General features: G+C 41.0%; 1 long non-coding RNA gene across 1 annotated transcript in view; it reads left to right on the top strand.

Annotated features, from left to right (window-relative positions):
- Positions 1–1,190: 1,190 nt before the first annotated feature.
- Positions 1,191–21,950, top strand: part of LOC148139766 (uncharacterized) — a 45,303-nt gene continuing 24,543 nt past the window's right edge. Inside the window, exon 1 of the long non-coding RNA XR_015753524.1 lies at positions 1,191–1,287. This is a non-coding gene — a long non-coding RNA (uncharacterized LOC148139766). The remainder of the gene's footprint in view (positions 1,288–21,950) is intronic.

Raw genomic sequence — 21,950 nt, 5'->3', positions numbered from 1 at the left:
CATCTGGGCTGTGGAAGAAAAACAAAGGCAAAAGTTTTTTGCTGTAAACATGTGTTGGTAAAGGAACATTTGGACCATAGGTAAATAGCCTGTCAATACTCATCAAAGAATAGACACTTCAGTGAGGTTCTGACAGGCAACCAGAAAGTCATATCTCAACATGAGTCAACATCTTTTGCTGAACGTGGATATGACACAGTGTGATATAACTAAATTGGGCGAATATCCTTTATAATTAGCAAAGTGTCTGCACTGGGACTTAGAGATAAAGCATCTAGCAGTTGTCTTCTTTTTCTGTAATCTTGAACTGCTTTAAACAAGAGTTGCTTACCTCTTACACTAGCTACACGTCACTTAAAGAACAGCCAAATGTAAAACCTGAGCACTATCATAGATACTGCTTTCTTTAAATGGATTGAATTCTCTGTACAAATCAACTTAAATGAGCAACTCCTACTCTCTCGTCCACATTTCTTAGTGGCCAAAATAGTGGCTGAAAAAATGTGCGGTGGTGTACATAAGCCTCCAATCCCTTTGGGAATCTGAGCCTGAATATAGTTGGGAACATGTGCATCCTATTGCCAAAGAATCACATAACACATGGAGTGTATGTGAAGGCACGGTCTACAAGCAATTAAACAAATGCTAAGGTGAATCTGAGCAAGACACTAGTTCTCTCTAATCCATGTCATATCCATTTACTTCCATCGGATTTTTAACTTTGGCTGAATGTTGAATCTGTCTGTAATATACCGACCTGACACAGCAAGGGAATGCTTGGTTTTGATGTGAAATATCCAACCCTACAGGCTATTTGATTTGATGTGCTAAACCAAACAGGTTCTCCAGGCGTGTAGTGCTGGGTTAAGGCGCTGCAAGGTATGCATCACTGTGACATTTGCACCAGCCTCTTCCAGTTACAGTGGGTCACATATTTTAAACCTTCACTGACATTAAGGTCACATGATTTGCCTTTCTAATTCTGCGCAGGGAACAAAGAGAAAACCAATTGCCATATTCACTAAAGTATAAAGGCATCTTTTTCAATATTCAGAGTGGAAGAAATTAGAAAAAAACAGTTATATCTTACCTGAAGCACATTGAAAATATTGTGCAATTCAACAGGCCTTCAGAGTTTTAGGGAGTGAGACTCACAATATTATTTTTTATTCACTCACAAGATGACGGTGCCACAGGCAAGGCCGGCATTCATTACACACCCCTAATTTTCTCAAGTGCACTGAAGAGTCAACCTGTGGATCTGAAGTCACATGTAGGCCAGACCAGGTAAGGATTGCTGTTTCCATTTCTAAAAGGGAATTAGTGAAGCTGATGGGTTTTTCCAACAAGCGACAATGGATTTGTGGTCATCATTAGATTCCTAATTCCATATTTTTATTGAATTCAAATTCCACTGTCTGCCATGGCAGGATTTCCTGGGTCCTCAGAGCATTAACCTTGGCTAACAGCCCAGTGATAATACCACTAGGCCTTCGCCACATTATTGTTCATGATAATGGCAATATACTGGTCCATAGGATTTTCCAATTTTACAAGTATCAATGACAGTAGACCAGCCAGTGATTCTACTCAAGCTTACATAGAGGGCAGGGAAACCTGGGATGTATTCCAAGATGTGTACCAATATATCATTGAGTTAGATTCATCAAACCTTCCAATGACAGTCTTAATATATTGATTGCTGAGGCTTACTAAATCTCCCAGTCCAAAAATAATATGTTGCTTCGTGAAACACCCTAAACTTTCAAGATCTCTTGTCAGGATTCTTCTATCTACACATGATGATGGCCATGCAGCAAATTAAATCTATAGGATATAGGGTTGCTTTAAGTGGTGGACTTGTGCTAATAGCTAAAGAGATCAATCTGCAAGAAGCAGGTTCTGCGGAAGAAGTAGGTGGCTCCATGGCTGTTTTCGGTGTTGGCACCCACTACCAAGCTGCTGTAGATATCGATCCTCATGGTGCTACATGCCAACTCACAGATTAAGTCACCATTGTCCTCCCTTGTCAAATAGGGGCACCTAGGTGCAAAATTCAGTTGTTAGAGCCTTCATGTCAAGCTTGAAAGCATCCTTGAAACTACCTCATCAAACAGAAAATCCTGAGGTGTGTGACCATCTTCCATCCTAGGAACATGTCCGAGCCAGCAAACTTGTTTTTGTTTGAGGAGTACTGTCATACCTGAGCAATTCACACCTAAGAGGACTGTCACATTGGTTATTATATCTTCCCATTGGATTACCAGAATACTGCAAACAATAAAGATAAAGGGTGTTGACATTCCCTTCTTGATATCTGTAAGTTATTCACAGTCATACATCAAGACCCTGAGAGCACCAGCCTCAAATGCAGTGATGTGGTCCTGAAGAGTCAGCTTGATGATATCCTTTGTATGTGAGTTGGCCAGTGCTGGTAACTACTTCCCCTATGAATGTATCAAATTCTGGATCTCGAGACAGCCTGTCTGTTACCGTGCACCCAAGGTAGCAAAATGTGTTAACCACTTCCAGCATGGTTTTATTTAGTGTAATTGGGGGTGAAATGTGATACCCTATCCCAAAACCACAATTTTCTTAAAGCTCATAGTAAGGGAGAACAAGTTACTGGCAAGGGAGAGACAAACCATGAATCTTTGCAGCTGTGTTTCCATGTGAGAGATATCATCAGCATATAGGAGTTCTCCAGTTAAGATGTGGTGTATTCGCTTTCAGTATAAACAGGTTTTAGAAATTGCCATCTGATCTAGTATGGAGCTAAACTCCTTCAAAGCGGAGGTTAGGGCACAGTCCTATTTAATTCCATTCTTCACTATGAAGCATTTGGAAATGGTACCATTATACTATACAGTACAATGCAGACATTGTCAGAAAGAGGCAGATCGGACCAGAACTTTGGCGGACAGTCAACACTCCCCAAGAGTCCCATTCTGCTGATGATACTGATTAGTTCAATGAAATCTATGAAAGTCAGGTAAAGAAACAAGTACTAAAGAGTGATATATTTATGAGTGAAAAGTGGTGGAACTCCCGATGTATTCTTTCCAATACCAATGATAGTACTTTGGTGGCTGAAATTTACCTGCTCTGCTAAGACCTACAGCATGTTATTGATGACCAACACTTGTCAGGACAATCGGGAATTATATTCTTCTGAATCACATTCACTATGACTGACTGTGTGGGTTAGATGTTCAAAATATCACATGGTAGAAAATTGCTTGAAGATTGGTCATTTATTTAAAAAGACTACCACAGTTCTTACACCCAACCAATTTGCCAGTCTAATATATGGTATTCATGCCAGTAAGGTAGACATGGTGGACAAAGGAATATGATGAGGCAGTAGGTATAGCTGCTAATTATTCTTTTCAGTTTAATGTTTTTTAGCTTGTTCCATAATCATTGTCATCCATCCCTCTCTCAAGGAACATTTATGGAATATATTACATATAGGAAATAATATAATGAAATACACAGAATGAAAATTACATGAGATAGATCTACTGGAATGGCTTAAAGTTGAAATTGAAATGAAGGGGTGAATTTTACAGGCGCACAGTCCTCATCTTACCTCTGATTGAACATTTGGTCAATAACTTGATTATAAATTTGGCTGCCTCTTCAGGACAGGAAGTCCCTCATTTACAAATTACTGGTCAAATAGACTGCCTGAGAATTGACCAAGGTTCAAGCAGCCTCAGCAGAACCAGAAGCAGGTAATAGCCAGTGCTAGGATGACAAAGATTCCTGAGAAGAAGGGCAGACCGAGGGTAAATCATGTCATTTCAGTCAGAGAAGGATTGGGCACCGAAATGAGGGTGTACATGGGAGCGGGGGATGAGATGGGGTCAGGTTTTGGAGGGCAGAGAGGAAAATGGTGGGGGTGTAGTTACTATCTAAGGGAAGTGCCCCAAATTGTACAGGGCATTCACCCCACACCAAAGTGGTATTCTTGACTTAACCCATTCTTGAAATTGCCAGGCTGACTGTATTCCTTCCACGTTGCCAGCCACACATACAATTACAGCAAAGGTGGCACCAGGTCCTTGAGTAGGCACAATTTGTCCACTTACAGGCCACAATAGACCTAAGGATGGCTGGGGTGCCTGACATCGTCACTGTGCCTCAATAATATAGGGGCAGGTCATGAGTAGAAGGAAATGCAGTTAGCTGGCTACTTACTTTAATTGGACATACCTTCTACCATCAAATAGCCCAATGGGAGGCTGTTAGACTTACTCTAGAAAGCATGGTTGATCTTTCTCACCCATCACACAAAACATTGAGGGGACAACTGGACATTTAAGCATTATAAAAACATAGAAATTTGGCCCTTCAAATCTGTTCTGCCATTCAATAGGATCATGGCTGATCATCCAACTCAGACCTCTGTTATTGCTTTTGCCCCATACCCTTTGATCCTTGAGTTCTAAGAACTATATCCAACTCTTTCTTGAAAATATTCAATATTTTGGTCTCAACCTCTTTCCCAGGCAGTGAATTCCACTCCCTGGGTGAAGAAATCTCTCATTCAAGGAGTCAGTCTGGTAAGCTATTGTCCTTCCATGACAAGAACATCCTTTCTCAAAGAAGGAGACCAAAACTGCCATAATACTCTGGGTATGGTCTCACCAACGCCCCGTACATTTCCTGCAAGACATCCCTGCTCCTGTACAGGAAACTGCTCACTATGAAGGCCAACATATCATTTGTCTTTTTCACCTGTACCTGCATGCTTACTTTCCATATCTGGTGATCAAGGACACCCAGGTCTCATTGCACCTCCCCCTTTCCCAATCGATTGCCATTCAGATAGTAATCTGCCTTCCTGTTTTAATTACTCACATTATCTGCATTATAATTCATCTTCGAGGAGAAAGTGAGGACTGCAGATGCTGGAGATCAGAGCTAAAAAAGGTCTCATGCCCGAAACGTCGATTCTCCTGCTCCTTGGAGGCTGCCTGACCTGCTGCGTTTTTCCAGCAACACATTTTCAGTTCAGATTATAATTCATCTGCCAAGTATTTGCCCATTCACACAACTGTCCAAATCACTCTGAAGGATGTCTGCAGACTCCTCTCAGCTCGCCCTCCCACCCAGCTTTCTATCATCTGCAAACTCGGAGATATTATAGGTGAGGAGGTTTGGGATAGGGGCAGTCAAGCACACAGTTTGATAGAGTTGATCACAAGAGGAAGGTTCCAGATGTGTACAGGATGAAATTGGTTATGAGTGTCTCAGATGAGGATGGATTGATTGGATATTTTAAAGGACATGTTTGATTTCACTTTAAAATTCTATATTTTGGGTTAAAGCCACTTCAGAATAGAATGTGATCCAGCTTGTTGCTGTGAATGGACAATCTGATTTGGTTTATATGGGAAAATTAGTAAATTAATCCAAATGGTGAAATTTGACATGAAACTGATGTTTCATTACCATTGGAAGCATTCATATTTAGATCTGAAGCTTTTTTAAAAGTAGCTCAGATGACCAAGGATTTCTGGATGCAGAGCTCTTTGTGAATAAAAGACAAAATAAGATTTAAGTTCAATGGGAGCAACCATATTCATTTAGCATCTCAATACTGCACACAGGCTTTGAGCAGAGCTCCTGCAATCCTTCACAGAATGCTTTCATGGCCCAGAGGTCACCCCATTGAGGGTTTTCAGCTACATGACTATGTGACTCCATCCCTGGGATGAGAAATTTCACCAATCTGCTACATCCATCGGAATCATTTCTATTCTTTGTTGAGCAGGGAAGCACAAGCCTTGTCTGATGACTTCTTTAATTGTCAGTAGCAGAGAAAACTTGACAAGATTGGGCTTACTTCAAGAAAGCCATCGTCAATGGTGTTCCATGCCAGCGGCCACAGGGTGGGCTGTACCAGACTGGGCACTGCCCTTCAGGAAGCAGGCAAGTGGAAGGCAGGCTGGAACCACAGCAACCAGTCAAACCAAGAACCTCAGGGCCTCACACTCTTCAAGGGAATGAGGAGGGGCCAGGTGGGGTGACTGGAAGATACCTTATGGTAACCAACTGCAGGAAGAAACTCTGGAGCTTGCTCAGCTCATTGAGGACAGCAGGGGATGGGCCAGGCAGCCACAGAACAACATTCCAGAGAGCCCAGGAATGTTGAGAATGTCCCCATTTGGGTAACAAACTACATCGGCTTCTGGAAGATAGCTCTCAATCACCTCTCTCACTAGACAACTGATGCCAAGTCCACCCCATGCTTGAGCGGAACTGAAATATTTAAAGGTGGATTCAGCCAAATGACGGCTGGGGGATTACCTTAAACAGTTCACCCCCATCCACAAGAGCGGCACAGTGGATACTTCTCCATGGTAAAAGGAATAGCCAATGCTCCTCTGCTCCAAAGAAGACCTCAAGCCAGTCTTATCCATCCTCCAGGGAAACCAAGAGAATGGTCAACAACTGAAGCTTCACCGCAAGAGACCTGGTGCAAGGGTGGGGTTGAGGGATGCAAGTTGATAATGAATAGAAATGGAACAATGTTGGGAAAAATGCATACATGCTGATGACGGGACAGGGTTAACACACGGACAAGATGAAAATGAAAAGGGTGGTACAAGGCAGCAGCCTGACATCAGAGGAAGTGGTTTTCTGTCATGTGACCCTCTGTGATGAAGGACTTGCTTTTAGATAGTCATGCAGGGAGCTCTCCCTTCATGGTGTATAATATCAATTGTTCAGGATATAGTACTGGTTGCCAAGATCTGCTGCATGTCCATCTGTAAGCACATTTAATTAGGAGGAGAGTCCAGGTTTTGACCCAGCAACAATGAAGGTTATATGATTCCACGTTATGAGGCTGAGAGACTTGAAGTTGATCTTTCAGTTAGTGATGTTTCCATGAATATGCCTTGATGTTTTTAGGTGGTGGTTGTAGTGATTGTATGAGGTCAGCCAGGTAGGCAGATAGAAAATGAGTTCCCTGATTGGGGCTGTTAATCTGGTCCAATCAGAGAGCCCTGGCTGACAGGAGTGTTAGGGGTTCTGGTCACTCTGAGAGCTGGCTCTGAGGGAGCTGGATCAGTGTCAGGGACTCTCTATGTGTAAACAAAGGATGACTTGGTGACGGATACCAGCCTCTGTGGAGTTATTTCAGTGGAGATGAAAGAAAAGCACTCTCCTGAAGAAGTTCATTCATAATGATCGTCTTTGAGTTGGGGTAAGCATTTCTGACATCATGTTGTTATTTGGGAAGCTTGACTCATTTGGTCCTGCCGTTGAAGACTGGGCCCAGTATGTGGAGAGAATGTGTTTTTTTTTTCAAGCAAATGACATTTGGGCAGATGAAAAGCAACAAGTAATTCTCCTGACAGCTTGTGGACTCTCAGCTTTTTCGGCTGCTGGGAGCCTAACTTTCCTTCAGTCACCAGACACTAAAACCTTTCAAGAGTCGATGGATTTGGTTGAGGAATATTATGACCCCAAGCCTCACCTAATTCTGAAATTATTGGTTTTACTTGGCAATTTGAGAACTAGGGGAATCCATATTGGGATTTTTGATGAGGATAAGATAACTGGCAGAAGCATGTGACTTTGGTTTAACCCTTAATGAGATACTGAGAGAACGTATGGTATGTGGGATAATGATGTAACCATGTAAAAGCGCCTACTAGCTGAAGCTCAACTGGACTTCAAACAGGCACTACAACTGTTAGAAAATGCAGCAAGTGGAGCAGATAAGTTATAGGGTATGCCAATGGAAGTGGACACACTCGCCAGAGCAACTAAGCTTGGGGAACACCATCACAAGAGAAGGCAATTGCACAGCCTCTCTCAAGACATATCCTGAGCAGAGAGTCTCTAGGTCAGCCATCAGCAAAACCCCAAAATAAAGCGAAGTCTCAGCCAAATTATTAAAATTTTCTTCCGGATTTGGATCAGCAAACTGTTGAAGCTGCTGTTGATATATGGACTGAGACAGCAAAAGAATCCCAATAGGCCTGAATTGCATAAGAACTCATGGGCTTTCCAAGGAGCGTGCACACCTTGGAAAGCCCACCCACATCTGGTTTGGAACAATTAAATTGTTGAGCAACATCCAAATCAGAACCAATCAAAATAAACATCTGGTTAAATGGTCACGCAGTTCGGATGGAGGTTGATAGCGGTGCAGCTGTATCAGTGATTGCAGAACCAGACTTTAACAAAATTTGCTCTTAAGTTTGCCAAAGACTTCGACTAGACTGAGAACCTATACCGAGGCGAAAGTGAGGACTGCAGATGCTGGAGATCAGAGTCAAGATTAGAGTGGTGCTGAAAAAGCATCAGGAAAGATGAAGGGGTTTTGCCCGAAATGTCAATTTTTCTGCTCCTCAGATGCTGCCTGACTTGCTATGCTTTTCTAGCACCACTCTAATCTTGACTGAGAACCTATACTGGGGAACCTTTACAAATTAAGGGTAAAGCTATAGTTCTGGACTCATATAAGAAGCAGCTGGTTCAGTTACCACAGATTGTAGTAAAAGGCTTGGGGCCCAATCCTAATGGAGCAAATTTGGTTGAAAAAGATTCACCTTGATTGGCTCTACATTTTTCAATTAGAAAATGACTGCCTGAGTGAAGTCCTAATTAAATACCAGGATATTTTTCAGGATGGTTTAGGGTTTATTAAAGGTGCCAGGACCACCTTACATGTTGACCAGGAAGCAATCCCATGATTCTGCAAGGCCTGCCCAGTGCTATTTGCCTTACGGGAAAAAGTAGAGACAGAAATCAGAAGGCTGGAAAGTGAATGAATCATCAAACCAGCACAGTTTGCAGAATGGGCAGCACTGGTTGTACCGATTGTGAAGCCCAGTGGGTCAGTATGCCCTTGTGGGGATTTTAAATAAACAGTAAACCACTTTTCCAGCTGGATAAATACTCAATCCCTCACATTGAGGGTTTATACGCAAGGCTGGCAGGGGAGCTGTCCTTCACAAAGCTGGACATGAGCCATGCGTATCTGTAATTGTGGTTAGATATTCCCAGAAATTTCTTACAATTAATACCCATAAGGGTTTATACCAATAAAAGACACTGCCATTTGGGGTATTGTCAGCCTGTGGAATCTTTCAGTGGATGAAGGAGAACACTTTACAAGGTTGACTCCAGGTTGCCATTTATCTGCATTTTGTGCTAATAACAGGGAAGATGAATAAGGAGGACTTGGAGAATTTGGACATAATCCTTAGGCACATGCTTTAGAGGGAAAAATGTGTTCTAGGCACCCCAAGTGGCCCAGGTGGGCTGCAAAGTCGACAAGACCAGGGTACACCAATTGGAAGACAAAGTAAGGGTGATCAAAGGTGTCTCGGGTCCAACAAGGACAAAAATTACCCCCAGCAGCTCCCCCACATTTGTGGGAATGGCTGGGTAAACCCTGGACTCAGTTACATGGACAGTTTGTTTCATGAGCTCAATGTTATTAGTCATTGTGGACACCCACACAAAACGGCTGGATATGCATTCAGTTTATTCGTCAAACATGGGAGCAATGATAGAAAAACTGTGTGCATCTTTTTCAATGCATGGATTCCAAGTTGGTCACAGATAACAGGCCACAACTTACAGCAGGGTTTATTTCTTAACGTTGGCGAGTGCGGTGCTGGAAAAGCACAGTCGGTCAGGCAGCATCCGAGGAGCAGAAGAGTTGATATTTCTGGCATAAGCTCTTCTTTGTCAGCTCCATACCCATCCATCATCCAATGGTCGGGCAGAAAGAACAGTCCAAACATTGAAGGCAGGTTTAAAGAACCTGCCTGTAGCTTCACTAGATTCCAAACTATCCCAGTTCCTATTTGATACTCACCACCCCTCATGCAACTCCAGGGATAGCTCCAGCAGAGTTGCTAATGGGGTGAGGACTTCATACCAGGTTAAATCTGACATTCCTGGACCCAAGCTGGGGAGGGTGAAATGACATTAGGAACGCCAATACAGGACCCAAGACTTCACTAAGTGAGAGACAGTTTACTTCAGGGGAAGTCTGGTGTAGGAGCCACTGGAATGGCCCGAATAGGTAAGAGGCATGGTTGATGTGAGGTCAGTCCAGTGATTGTATAAAGTTCGGGTAGGTGCGACAGTCTGCAACAAGCTCATGACCATATGAAAGCTGCAAACTCGCAAACAGGCGCGGGAGCAAAACATGCCTGGTCCCTCAACTGCACTTCCAACTGTTCCAGCACCTGTGGGTTCTCCCTGTCTGTCAAGCATTGAGACCTCGGAATCTGAGATAGACAGGGCGAATATCACTACCTCGATGTCTTTGCCACCTGAAGACAAGATGAATTTTTTCCGAGATGCTGCAGATGCAAGAAGTAAACTACTGTGTGTTATATACCACCCACATCCAGGTAGATGCATGGAATAAGTTCCCTGATTGGGGCTGTTCAATCAGGGGGCCCTGGCTGACAGATAGAACCAGGAGGGTCAGAGGTTCCATTCACTCTGAAAACTGACTCTGAGGGCAATGGATCAGTGTCGTGTGTGAATAAAAAGTGACTTGGTGATGGGATACCAGCCCCTGTAGAGTTATTTCAGTGGAGGTCGGATGTTTTGATGATGCTATAGCAGCCTGAGGGAGTTGTTGCAGTACATCTCATAGATGGTAACAGTCGCTGTCACTGAGCACCAGCAGTGGAAACATTGAACATTTCAGGAGGTGGCTGGGATTTGTTCTAGACGGTGTTGAGCTTCTGGAGTATTGTTGAAGCTGCTCTCATGCAGGCAAATGGAGTACATTCCATCACACTCTTGACTGAACAGCAAGTCATGGAGAGTCAAAGTGTGTTTCTCACTGCAGAATTCCAAACCTCTGAACTGTTATCTGTCATACTTTCTCACAACAGCTAAAGACTAGCTAAGCAATTTCAAATGGCAATTAAGATTCAATCACGTTGCTGTGGACCTGAAGTCACAAAAAGGCAAAACCTGGTTTAAAAAAAGTCGCTCACCTTCCCTAAAGGACATCAGAGAACCAACTGAGTTATAACAACAGTCCAGTTGTTTCATGGTCACTACCACTAGTACTACAGTAAATCCTCTGTATCTGCAAAGTCATGAATTTACCTAGAAGCACCAAAAAAATGTAACAACAAAGATCAATATTCATGGGCAAAACTCATATATCTGCGATTTTAACCTATTTTTATCAAGTGCCACACTCATCAATTTTAATCATTCATGGGGGGTTCTCAGGAATGGATCCAGCGCAGATACAGAGGAATGATTGTAGCTTTTTATTCCAAATTTATTTAATCAACTAAATTTTAAATTCCCAAGCTGTTCTGGTAGGATTTAAATGTATATAATCCAAGCTTCTGGTTCAGTAACATAACCACTTTGCTATTGCAATGGTGTAGTGACTCTCTCTGAATTCCCTGTTGATGATCTAAGGATGCTGCTGAACAGATGAAAGATGATGAAGTAAGGTGTGGTTGGGTAAAGCAGGAGGACAAAATTGTGAACCTTAACCCTTTAAGACGTCATCAGGGAAACTTCTGTTACTTAATTGTTGCTAAAAGAAACTCAGTGAATGATGACAAATTAGGCAAAGGTGATGCAAGCACACTCATTAGCTTCAGTTTGTTTACAAAAGAGAAAAAAATGACTTGGTTTCTCTCTAGGGATTACTGACAGAAAGCTACGTTTGTATGAATGGCAAATGAAGGCTGAGTAAAACTCTGTCATGATAACTTACCCCCTGACAATTACTGCATCGGCTGATATTAATAATGGCTACATGAATAAGGTTTTCAAGAGAATTCCCTTGTGGATCCAAGTAAAGACCCAGGGCAGAAAGGCTGACCAGGAGAAAAGAAAACTGGGCCGCCACTGAAATAACTCTACAGGGGCTGGTATCCCATCACCAAGTCACTTTTTATTCACACACGACACTGATCCATCGCCCTCAGAGTCAGTTTTCAGAGTGAATGGAACCTCTGACCCTCCTGGTTCTATCTGTCAGCCAGGGCCCCCTGATTGGACCAGATTAACAGCCCCAATCAGGGAACTTATTTGGGCATCTGGGCCCAAAGATGCCAGCGAACTGAATACAGTCCAAGGATTGCATGTGGCATTTTTCTGATCGGCACCACTTTCAGCTCTACAGTACACTTGCCACCTGGCCTATCAGAGGAATGTATCAGTAGAGTATTTTTATTCTATTATACAGACCCACTGACATATTTGCACAGTTAAAGGAGTGATGCAGGTGCTGGGGATAAAAAAGAATTTATTAAACATCCTTTGCTCTTGCTCATTGAAACTACAACGCCCTGATAATAGGTCTGTTTGCTTGGCAAGCTGTTTCTCATTCCTGCCTGTCATTCTCTATATGAATCAGACTGGAAAACATAAACCATTTTGACATTGTATGCAGCAGATATTTTCTCTTGACTGGTTCATTAAAGCGCATTTACTTCTGGGGTCTGCTGTTTGAGCTAAACTCATCATTCAGTCTCTTTTACTGCATTGGAAGACAAACATGGGTTTCCCTCTTCAGTCTGGTGTCTATCAACAGAGAGGGCAGGCATTGTTCCTCCCATTGCCTATTCAGATTGCAATGGATGGCGATATGCATAAGTCGTGACCGTTGCTCTTTTTATCTGTCACCAGAGCCGTGGTGATTCCCTTTGGCCTCCTGACTCACTCGTTCTGCTTATCATTTACACTGTGCCAGCACAATGATCAGATGCTCTGCAAGCACTTAAATGTATACCATATAATTTCTTCTCATTACATCTCAGGTCCAGCTCTTCAACAACCATTCTTTGTTACCTTGGATTGAAATTGTTGGTTTGGTATTTAAGTGCAATCTGCCTTAATAAATCGTCTGTGGAATGAGAAGAAAAAACCTTGTCATTAGTTCTACAGGCATTGAGACTGATAAACACCATTTAACATCAAATTATATGTCCGATAACGTAATCCTCTCCATAAGCAAAAAGCCTGCTTTCTAGTTTAGCAAGTCAAAGCTCACTGAGTAGTGGATGGTGACTGCTGTCTATGGGCTCACACACAGGACAAAAGGAGGAAAATTGAAAGAAAATTCCTGGCCAGTTTTATCGTAAATAGGGCTGCTCTTGGTAAGTGGGCAACAAGGCACTATTTATACTCTCTCTTCATACAGTTTCCTCATTGTCCAAAGGCTGTTCATTATCATTCAATTATGTCATGATATATCTGTGGGACAAGTGGAAGAAGGGGAACAACAGGAACTAACTTACCAGGTATGTAGTTTAAAAACACATTGTTATTATCATTAAGCCCCATGCTCTATCTATTGAGCTAACCAGTCCCTGCCCTGTGCTATCTATTGCCATCACCATTTACCCTGTAAGTAGAAGAATTCAGCCACGCAGTGTCACAGTGGAGTCACATAGAGGTCAGACCAGATATAGAGGTAGCAGAATCTAAATCCAGCCCTATTTTTTCTGCTGCTGGTCCAATTTAAAATCAAAACTGTTATGATGGAATTTGAACTGTTTTACTGGTTCAGTATCATAAACACTAGGATACTTTCTTCCTTGCTTATTGTTGTCTTTACTTTAGTTTATTCCTACACTGTAGCTTTCCTTCCATTATCCTTCATTTAGCCCTCTCTCATCTTCTATCAGTGGATTGAGCAAGATGTGAAATTGTCTTGCTGATTTTTGATTCCCTATTGTGCAGTCTTTCCAGAAAAATTGCCCCACAATTTGTCCTGTGACAGTGTGAAGAGAATTGCATTTGCAACACTGTGTTTTATTGCAACATTATCATTTTATTATTTTACTGGTAAAGGAAACCACAGAATAAATTCACTGTAGTAAAGGGCAGAATATCTCTGTTTTCCCTGTAGGAGCAAACACAGGAATCTCTAGACATGTAAAAGAGAAACAGCCTTCTTTACTTTGAATGAACATCAGAGGTTATCATTAGTACTGGCAGTTAGTGAGCATGTGGCATTAATAAGGTTCATTTATTTTTCATGGGAGGTTTCATGCGTCGCCATTTTTATCAGTTCACTTACTGCCCTAGTTCCCAGAACAGCCAGTTAAAATTTACTGAAGCTGAGTTGATCAACTTGTTTAAAAAGGAGCTGGAAAGAGATCTGATTGAAAACAGGCTGGGAGACATATAAGCTGGACATAAAGACAACAAATATGTTGTTCCTCTGTTCTTGGCCAGGGAAGGGTGGGGTAAGGGTGATGCAAATGCTGTATACTCCTGTTGTCTTTTGCATATAATATAAGTAAATGAATATCCTTGTGTTTTGCTTGATTATTTTTGAGGTTGAGAGCATGTATGTAGAATGTGTACTTAGGGAAATTGAATGTGTCCATGGTTTCATAGAAGGCGCAAACTCAATGGACTGAATGCTCTCTTATTCAGCTCATTCCTTTGCATTCAAGTGATTTAATTCAGTTTAAAATAAAATCTTTTAAGTTATACTGCAAGCTTTTTAAACTTTGTCATGACGCTTTTTGGGCCCGGTGCCCAGCAGGTAGAGACATATTAATTGGTTTCCATAGGATTGCTCCAACTGCACCTCTCTCAATTCCAACAGAGTCATCTGTTGAGAGTGTGGGGTGGATTTTGACTGCTGAATAATCAATTGGACGTGTGGCTGGAGGACCTGGTCCATTTGGTGATCCAAACCTCATTATTATGATGTCTCTGAACTGATCAAAGAAACTGAGCACCCAGGGCAGACTATCTGGCCTGAGCCAGAAGCGGGCTGGCCCAGGAGGTGAAGGAGCCGCTTTGTCTGGACCACCGGCTGACATTAGGGGGAGCAATAGGCTTCTCCCAGTTAAAAAGATGGTGCCTTTATGACCTCAGGATGTTTCAAAGCATTTTACAGCCAATGATTTAACTAGAGGGACATAGGCCAAGTTCTAGCAAATGGGACTAGATTTGGTTAAGATATCGAATTGGCATGGACAAGATGGACCAAAGGGTCAGTTTCTGTTATGTACAATTCTATGCCTCTAGAAGAGTGAAAGTACTTTTTAATGTAAAAAATTGGGGTAAAAACAAGACCTAACAAAAATCTGATAATGAGAAGATTATCTGAGTGATAAATAGTATCCAGTGCACCGAGAATGCATTTGTCCATCTTAATTCCTATCTTCCACATTCACCTGAAAAGGACATCCAGGCTTTTGAGTGTCAGCCATGTCTCTGTTGTAATGTGTTCACACTGTGAGAAAGAGAAGGTCAAGAGTTCAAGTTCTACTTTAGGAATGAAGCACAAAAATCAAGGCTGACTCTCTACTACAGAACTGAGGGAGTGCTGCTCTGGTGGACATGTTGCCTTTCAGAGTAGGCATTAAACTAAAATCCTACTACTCACTTAGAAAGATGTAAACTATTCCAATGACATCATTTATAAGAAGATCTAGGGATTTTCTTGATATCCAGTTAATATTGATCCTACAATTAAGATCACAAAAAAGTACAGCATATCTGTTAAGGTAGTGCATTCATGTTTTGGGGCAATGATGTGCATAAATCAGCTCAAATATTTTGAGACATTTTATGTCCCGAAAAATACTGTATAAATTTTTGCTTAACTTCACTTTGAAATACCATACTTATAATAGTGCAGAGCTTCCTCAATATTACATAGGTATGCCAGGATAGGTCATGTGTTAAAGTTACTAAAATTGGGATTGGAATCACAAATTTCTGATCTACACCTAGGGGTTCAAGTACATGATTCTTTGAAATTTGCAACACACATGGACAGGTGGTTAAAAAGGCATTTAGTAAATGTTTAGATTAGATTACCTACAGCGTGGAAACAGGCCCTTCGGCCCAACAAGTCCACACTGACCCTCCGAAGAACAAACCACCCAGATCCATTCCCCTACATTTACCCCTTCAGCTAACACTACGGGCAGTTTAGCATGGCCAATTCACCTAACCTGCACATCTTTGGACTGTGGGAGGAAACCGGAGCACCTGGAGGAAACCCACGTAGACACAGGGAGAATGTGCAAACCCCCACAGTCACCCGAGGCTGGAATCGAACCTGAGACCCTGGTGCTGTGAGGCACTGAGCCACTGTGCCGCAGGTACGTTTGTCTTTAGTGCTCAGATGTGTGAGTACAGGGGTTGTGATGTCTTGTTGAGGTTGTACAGGATATTGATGAGGCCTGTTCTGGAGCACTGTGTCCAGAAGATTGCCCTGTTATAGGAAGGATATCATTAAACTGGATAGGGTTCAGAAAAAAAATTACCGGGATGTTGCAGTGAATGGAAGGTTTGAGTTATAAAAATAGACTGGAAAAGCTGGAACTTTTTTCACTAGAGCATAGGAGGTTGAGGGGTCACCTTGACAGAGTTTTATAAAATCATGAGGGGCATAGATACGGTAAATAGCAAAGATTTTTTCCCTAAGGTGGGGGAGTTCAAAACTAGGGGACATATTTTTAAGGTAAGAGGAGAAAGATTTAAAAAGGGCTTGAGGGGCAATTTTTTCTTAGTGGTTCGTGTGTGGAATGAACTGCCAGAGGAAGTGATGAATGCAGGTATAGTTACAACATTTAAAAGACATTTGGATAAATTCGTGGATTGGAAAGATTGGGAGGGATATAGACTAAATGTAGAGGTAAAAACAATGACTGCAGATGCTGGAAACCATTTTCTGGATCAGTGGTGCTGGAAGAGCACAGCAATTCAGGCAGCATCCGAGGACAGGCAAAATCGACGTTTCGGGCAAAAGCCCTTCATTATTCCTGATGAAGGGCTTTTGCCCGAAACGTCGATTTTGCCTGTCCTCGGATGCTGCCTGAATTGCTGTGCTCTTCCAGCACCACTGATCCAGAATATAGACTAAATGTAGGCAAGTGGCATTAGTTTAGTTTGGGATTATGGGTCAACGTGGACGAGTTGGACCATATTGTCTGTTTCCGTGCTGTATGACTCAATGACCTTGAAGTAAGATCAATAACAGAGCCAATTATTCTGTTAAAATGGCTAACAGGATGATTTGTGCAAATTGTATTTCATATGCATCTCTTACCCAGAATTGATGAAGAGGAGTCCAGCCTCCCTTAGTAAATCCTTGGGAGAGGTTGGGAACTGAAGTGGTGGTGGTGGATTTACACAGTTCAAGGAATGATAGGAACTGGGCAGTAAATGCTTCTCCAACATCTATGCCAGCAAGAAGGCCTCAATGTACTCGTCTATATGTGTCTTTTGTCCCCTTTAGTAATCAGCTATTTTTATCAAAAAAGTTTCAGAATCACTTTAATCCTTTCTCAATATGTTTTCTGCCAAGCTGACTGTAATTCATAACTGCGGAAGTAAATTAAGACAAAATGGTTTCCTTTCAATTAAGTGTGCAGTAGCCTCAAGTAACCAGCTGTAATTCTATTTAATGAAAAAATTAAATTATTCTCTTCACTTCATTGCCTTTTTGTGACAGACACAGAGCGTGTGTTCATTAAATGGAGTGGATTTATTTAATACCTCCAAAAATGCCAGTTTTGTCTGATAAAAGAAAAGGTCTGGTAATTAATTGAACATTAGAGTTGATTACTCCTGGTGGATAATCAAGTGCATTTTTAAAAGTATCGATCCAATGATTTGACAGGCGGATTCATAAAATGAATCGTTAACATTAAAATTCATGTCAGTGCAGCAAATCTTTTATAAAGTAATTCTGTTGAGGGAAAATGTTGTGTAAATGGGCTGATGACTAAATTGCTACAAATCCTCTGTGTAACCAAGCACAGTATACGTATTGTTGAGAGTGTGAGTTTAATATTTGGCATCACTGAGGGCCAATCTTTGTGTCTTTCTCCTGTATGGGTCCTTCATCCAAACTTGATGAAGTGACAGGGTCAAGTTCAGCATGGAGAATCAGGCTATGACGTACCAAAGATGCCTGTTAGAGATATACAGAGACTTCAAAAAGATTGACTCAACCCAATTCTTGTGGAAAATTTAGAGTTTGAATTTGAAGGATTGCAATGTGTTTTCTTTACAGAGATGCTTATCTAGAGTTAGATGTCATCAAGTTTGAAATTATTACTTGCTGCAAATTCTTGACAGCTACTTTCAACATGTTCTCCATGTCAGAGAACAGTTAGTATTGAACCACATTGCTGTGAGTCACAGAGTCACATGTAGTCCAGACAAGGTAGAGATAATAGATTTCATAGACTTTTAAGTGAACCAGATGGATTTTCACAACAATCTTGGATTTTATGCTCACCATTAATGACACTAGCTTTTTATTCCACATTTATTTAATAAACTAAACGTAAATTTACCAGTCACTGTAATGGGATTTGAAATCATATTTCTAGAGTTTCTAATCCAGGAAGTTAGACTCTTGCATTATAACCATTATGCTGCCATACACCTCAACCAAATCATACATATTAATGAAAAAGTAAGTAGCTAGGACAAAAATTTCAGAATATACTTCAGGAATACAAATAAAATACTGACTCCTATAGGAACAAGAAGTTTTAAAGGTATGCAGGCCATAATAGACTTTACAGAAGGTAAATTCCAAAAAATGCAATATTCGAAAATCCTACTAATTGCGATGGCAAGTTGTCATTGGCAAAATACAACTTTGAGGTTTAGAAGCTGTGTATAATACTGGAAATAATGACTTGTGTTCTGCCATATTAAACTAAGACTAATTTCAACTGGATAGTCTCAGTAAAACCCAACAATTGTCTCAATGACAAGGCGGATACATAACCCTAATACTTCGGCATTGAGATATTCCAAGCAAGATCTGAAGAACCACAATGAAAATAACACTGAAAAAACAAGAGATCAGTCACTGGGAAGAAGCTAGCTAACACGGTCAGGTTGATAGAGTGACTGGTTAATGAGACAGTTTGCAATTGCTGGAGTTTTACTAAAGGAAGTGGACCAATTGCACATACAGCTATTTCCATTTTAGTTGTACCAGGATAGATACTAAGCTTTCATTACAGTTTTCCTTGGCTTGTTAGTGACCCATGGAGAAAATGGGGGTCTATATTCTATACATTTATAGTTGTTTCTATCATGTAATTGTCAATTAGTTCAAACTTGCTCAATTGTTTGTATTTCAATGTGCTTAAACAAGACAAAGAGAATGTGTATTGTTGAATGTGATTCCAACATTGTATATGCTCTGTTTCTGATCACTAGCAGACTACTTGATTGCAACAAACTGCTTTTGTTTCAGTCAATTACCCCACACTTCACCCAAAATTGGTAAAATAGAGTAGGATCAAATTTACCTTGAGAGTTGGATTAGGAAATCACAAAGACCACTGTTAGAAATATAAAGAAACTATTGGCTGATTTTTTGGCTTCTGTCCTCATTCACATATGTTACCTTGGTCAATTTGTTTCATTTCCAAATGCCAATTTCTTTTTGACCTTTTTTTTGTTTCTGGCTTCATGGTCTGATTGGGGTAAAATACCAACCTGTCCCAAAACGCAGGACCTCAAAATATTGTGGGTTAATTCACCATCACTATGCTTCAGAGCAGTGCAGACTGTAAAGGATCCTCAACTTAAATCACTGTTCTTTGACAAATTAATGAGCAAGTTTGAGGGTGATGTTTGTGGTCTTGCACCCCTTTTTAAGTTAAGGAATAGAAAAATCAGCTAAGGTTTTAGAGAAATATATGTGAGGACATGAGGTCAGCAGTAGATCAAGTTCAGCCTCAACTGAATATCCTGCAAATGTGTGAATAATGAACACTTAAGCAAGATATTGAAGAACAACTGACATCTGTTAAATAATACACAAAAGTCAGTGCCTTTAGGAGAATAAGGCAGAATATTAGAGTGGAAAAATAGTGTGTCAACAAAATGTAAGACAGATTTGATCAATCTAGAACTGTAGTCCATTTATTGTAGAAGATTAAACTGCATATACATTCCTTATAGTTTCCAATCCTTTTCCAATGTACAGTGGGCTGGAAAGAACAGCAGTAAAATTTATTCCCAAGTCAAGTGCTCGGTGCAAGGTAGTGCTGCAAATTAAAACAGTATTAGATCTTATCGTAAGGGTTTGAATTTCCTCAGGGCTTCCCCTGTTCTACTATTGTAACTTTGAGGGAAAAATCTTTTCACACGCAAAAAACAAGTTTTTGACAAGGTGATACCAAGATGAAGACAGTGGAGTTGGAGAACACATTAGGGCATGTGTCCCTTCATATTTCAGTCTTTCATTGATGTATCCTATCTGCACTGACTATTGTATCCTCTCTGGAGATAGTTATGTGGAGAGTTTAATTCAATTTTCATTCATTCTTAGCCCACAGCAAAAACATTGACACTGTCTACACGTCCCATTGCCTCGGAAAAGCAGTCAACATAATCAAAGACACCTCCCATCCCAGTTAAACTCTCTTCCATCATAGAAGATACAAAAGTTGAAAACTCATACAGACAGATTTAAAAACAGCTTCTTCCCTGCTGTTATCAGACTCATGAATAGATCCCTCGTATATTAGAGTTGATCTTTCTCTGCACCTTCTCTGTAGCTGTATTCTATATTCTGCATTCTGTTCAATTACTCTGACATATTTATGTAAGGTACGATTTATCTGGTTAGTATGCAAAACAATACTTTTCACTGTATCTCAGTATATGTAGCAATAATAAACCAAATCAAAAAAAGCCAGACAGTCATGTATTGGCCATTTACTTCAAATTTCAAAATTATACTTTATTCATAAAAGATATCTATTATATACACACATACCTAGTCACTAAGGCAGGTCTGTTCTGTACAAGAGCATATGAGGAAAATAAACAAAACAAACACATCCCTTACTTGTGCAAGATTATGGTGACATTTAATTGAGGTACCGGGGAGGCCCGGTAACTGAATTGACCCCCATTTTACTTCGGCAGAAAGACCTCATACGGTGATCTTTCCCCACTGCATCTTGGCTGCAATTAGCCCAAGCTTTATTGCGTCCCTCAGCACATAGTCCTGGACCTCGGAATGTCATTTCACTGCTTACTCAAAATTACTTCATCAGTGGCTGCTTTGCTGAGGCACGGGCGAAGCCACATATTGGGACAGACTGACGAACCTTTACAATGCAACTGATTATCCTGTTAATCAACTGTGCATGCCCAAATTTTGACACTGAATGGGGAAACCTCTTTTCATTCTCAGCTTCGATGTCATGCACTGAAATAGGAACGATTTTTGGAATGCCACTGGTTGATCTAAAAGTTGGAGACGGGGCTCCTCCCAAATAAACAGGAGATGGGGTTAAGGCAATGTCAGGTTTTGGGAACACTGGAATAGTTAAGTGCACATCCCAGTTGATGTAGCCTGTAAAGTTAGCCCCTTTTCAAGTGTGTAATCCCCTTTCCATGGATTTTATGCGTTTATCAGGAACATATGTATAAGATAATTCCTTCTGAAGTATTAAAAGCTATTATATACTAATAGCACCAGTGTAACAAAATATATAGGGAGTCTCACAACTATGACACATTACTTGACAACCAACTTAGGCCTTTAGGGCCTACACCTATGCTTATGATTTAAAGTTTAAAATTAAAATATAGTTTCTGAGATTATAATTCTTTCCGAGACATTTTTTTTTCTGAAATGATTATCTTTCTGCTAGATATTAAGTCTATAAATATGTGGTTTGTTTTCAAATAGACTGACTTGATAGTGAGTTAATTTGGCATCAAGATGTCCCTTGACTGAATTGCGCTAAAACCTGCAAAGTGACCTGCAACATAACTCATCTACACACAGTCCTGAATGCCTTATGCATCTGGATTACTGCAAGGCACAACAATAACTTCATCCAAAGTAGTTAAAGTGGAATGCACAGAACATAAAAAATAAAAAATAGGAGCAGGAACGAGCCACTCAGTCCCTTAAGTCTGCTGCACCACCCCCCTCCCCACCCCCCCCCCCC

The sequence above is a fragment of the Chiloscyllium plagiosum genome, unplaced genomic scaffold (genome assembly GCF_037043375.1).
Source record: "Chiloscyllium plagiosum isolate Xiang-an unplaced genomic scaffold, Cpla_swu_hap1 HiC_scaffold_37, whole genome shotgun sequence".
Taxonomy (NCBI): domain Eukaryota; kingdom Metazoa; phylum Chordata; class Chondrichthyes; order Orectolobiformes; family Hemiscylliidae; genus Chiloscyllium; species Chiloscyllium plagiosum.
The sequence above is the reverse complement of the archived record's forward strand: the minus strand, read 5'-3'. Positions and strand labels throughout refer to the sequence as shown.